General features: G+C 44.5%; 1 pseudogene; it reads left to right on the top strand.

Moving 5' to 3' along the window:
* Positions 1–241: 241 nt before the first annotated feature.
* On the top strand, positions 242–842 carry LOC101276840 (NF-kappa-B inhibitor-interacting Ras-like protein 1; annotated as a pseudogene).
* The last annotated feature ends 2,674 nt before the right edge of the window (positions 843–3,516 follow it).

Raw genomic sequence — 3,516 nt, 5'->3', positions numbered from 1 at the left:
GCTTGAGTGGGAGGGAACTGAAGTCCCTCCTCGAAGACAGGAGTGACAGCTTAGGAGTGAAACCCTGACTTCATGGCATCATGGACCCAGGTTTTCGACACAGACCCCTTGTGTCCTATAGCATTGAAGCACCACCTACGATGATGATCTCTCCCTTTGGGGGTTGGGGGTGTCAGCCCCTCAGATCCTCTGCTTCTCACCGTGACTATTAGTTGTTGGCTTTCCAACATCCTAAAAGAAGATGGGAAAGGTCTGTAAGGTTGTGGTTTGTGGCTTGTTAAATGTGGGGAAAATGGCGATTTTGGAGTAGCTCCTTTATGGGAATCATCCTATTAGAATGGAGGACTGTGAAACAATGGAAGATGTGTATATGGCTTCAGTGGAAACAGATCGGGGAGTCAAGGAACAGTGACATCTTTATGACACCAGGGGCCTACAGGAAGGTGTGGAGCTGCCAAAGCATTATTTTTCATTTGTCGGTGGCTTCGTTTTTGTGTACAGTGTGAATAACTTTGAATCCTTTCAAAGAGTGGAGCTTCTGAAGAAAGAAATTGATCGGTTCAAAGACAAAAAAGAGGTGGCAATTGTTGTGTTAGGAAACAAAACTGACCTTTCTGAGCAGAAACAAGCGGACGCCGAAGTAGCACAGCAGTGGGCCAGGAGCGAGAAGGTGCATCTGTGGGAGGTGACGGTCACAGACCGCAAGACCCTGATCGAGCCCTTAACACTGCTAGCCCGCAAACTCTCCCAGCCCCAGAACAAAGCGAGCTTCCCTCTGCCTGGGAGGAGAAGCAAAGGCAACTACAGCTCTGAGAACTAAACCCTAGGGTGCACAACTGTCGCTTGAAATAGTGACTGCCTGAAGGTGTCCGTGAACTCATGTAAAACAGGCCATTTCTATCTAGCTTTGGTCCTTAGGAAACCCCTAGGGAAGTAATTTAATGCACTTTTAGTTATAATTCAGTTACTATTGCCTGACATGAAGTAATATATTTGCATTCTCCTTGTTTCAAACTTGCCCCTGAAATTAGCACCTTTGTTATCTATATTATGTTGGATTTGTCAAGAGAATAAAATAAAGTTTGGGTGGTATGCACATGTAAAAAAAAAAAAGCACCAAGGCAAAAATCTTCCAGCCCTGGTATTAAGTGAAATGCCCACCAGGGCTTTTATTAGAATTGAAAATCAGACTAACTGTTCCAAATACAGGCCTTCTCTTTTCTTGGCTCCCAAGGAAGCCATAAAAGAGAAAGAGAGACCCAGCCGATGCAGGCTGATGGGAAAGGGGGGCATCCCAGAAGACTGTAGAGTTTTCAGATGTATGAATAATTTGAATAAAAATCGTTAGCAACATGCCATTTCTTCTGTGCCAAGAACGGAGTCCTCCCTTTATAAATCTCCTCAGGGGAGCGACTGTGATGGATAGTTGCTGGGGTTTGTAAAGGTGGATCCACTTTACTCAGTGGGTGCCAAGGCGCTCGATAAATAAACCGACGATTATAAACCATCCCTTCAAAAGTCAGGAAGGAAATACAGGAAAACATTCACAGTAGTTTCCAGGAATGTGCTAGTTTTGTTTCCTTCTCCTGTTCTTTTTTTTTTTTAATTTTTGTAATCATGAAAATATGTTAAAGTGAAAATTAAACTTTATTTTAAAATAAGTGCTTACAATGACTTGCAGCTTTTGAGTTGCCTCCCAATGTGATGCGAAGCAGCCTATACGATTTGCCAGGCAATCCTCTGGAGACCATACCGTAGTCTCATTTGATGTCACGCGTTCCGATCCGCTCTGCTAATATGTAATTTGAAATACTTTTATTTAATTAAATACTTTAAATACTTTTCCATACTAAGTAATCAAATAAACTTATTTTAAAAATAGATACACCCTTTTATAAGAGAGTTATCCAAAAAGACAAACTCAGCTCAGCCTTTGGGCAGGAGTATCACAGAGTCCTGGTGGGGAGGTTTGAATGGAGAAAGTTCAGTGTCAGCACTGTGACATGCTTTCACGTTTCAGTAATTATTAACACACCCCGTGTCGCTGGCTCCCAGAATGGTATTTACTCTATGGCTCAGAAGACTTGAGCTCGTGGCTTCCATTTCATTTGCCTTTTGACCTACTTCAAATAGGGAAAGGTTGATATCTCAGAATCTTCCGGTTCAAAGTGGTTCCACCCCGAACCTGCCTCGTGACCCCCATCTGATTTTCCTGTCAGCCCAGCACAAGCAAGGGACCCATCCAGGGTAGGGAGCAGTAGCTTCCATGATTTTTTTCTTTTAACCATATGTTTTCGTGCATCCTATTATTTAATTTTCGGAGCAACATGGTGAGCTATTAAGTTCAGGATTTATGCTTTTATGAGTTGAATTGTGTCCACCCAGAAAGATATATTGAAGTCCTGAGCCCTGGTTACCTATAAATGTGACCTTAATTGAAAATAAATTCTTTGCATACGTAATCAGGTTAAGATAAGGTCATTAAGTGGCCCTAAACCAAGATGGCAGGTGTCCTTATGAGAAGAGACAGACACACACAGGGAGAAGGCATGTGACAAAAGAGATGGAGATGAAAGAGATGCAGCTGCAAGTCAATGGGTGTCAAGGGTCTATAGCCACCACCAGCAGCTGAAGAGGCAAGGAAGGATTCGACCCAGAGTCTCTATCCATAGGGAATGTGTCCCTGCCAACAACTTGATCTCAGACTCTAGCCTCCAGAGCTGTGAGAGAATAAATTTCTGTTGTTTGTGGCGCTTTGTTGCAGCAGCCCTGGGATACCATCCAATCCCCTTTCAGCTTGTTCTATTTATGACAATCACGGTCCACTGGTCATTTCATCTCTTCTCTAGTCCACCAGACCTTCTCTTCTTCACAGTCTCCTCATCTAAGTCAGATTCCAGATTTTAACTTAATAGCACAATGATATTCTAAACTCTTCCTTCCTTCTTCACAGTTTTGGGCCAGCATGGCCAGTGGATCCCACCACCAACACATGGCGTCATGTGCAAACGGGGGGCCATGCTGCCGGCATCTCACAGTCCACACAGTGTTTTTCAAGCATCCTTTGTCTTCCTGAGTCCTCTCACCACCCCATCTACCCCTCACTCCCAGGAGCTGGCTGCGCTGGATGCATTGATGTCCCACCTGTAGCACCTTCATTAGCCTGTGCACTCATCCTCCAGCTGCTGTCAATGTTGCTGATAAAATCCCACCACTGCTCCCTTCTCTAAAGAACTTTCCTCAGCCAGCAGGAGCACCCTGTTTGTTGGCCACCAACCGCAGACCCGCCGATGACTGTCTGATACAGGGGTACAAACAGCAGGTCCCCTTGCCTTAAGGCAGAACAGCAGGTAGATATACTCATTTAATCTCCCAAAGATTTTGTGGCCATTTAGTCAAGTAACCATACCCTGAGCGGAAATAACAATAGACATTTCAAGGGCTGTTTGATACAGGGTCAAGATTGACGCCGATATCCAAGGACCCAAAGCATCACCATGCCACCCACCTCCCCGC

This window comes from Orcinus orca, chromosome 4, assembly GCF_937001465.1.
Source record: "Orcinus orca chromosome 4, mOrcOrc1.1, whole genome shotgun sequence".
Lineage (NCBI taxonomy): Eukaryota > Metazoa > Chordata > Mammalia > Artiodactyla > Delphinidae > Orcinus > Orcinus orca.
This window is presented reverse-complemented; position numbering and strand designations above follow the sequence as displayed.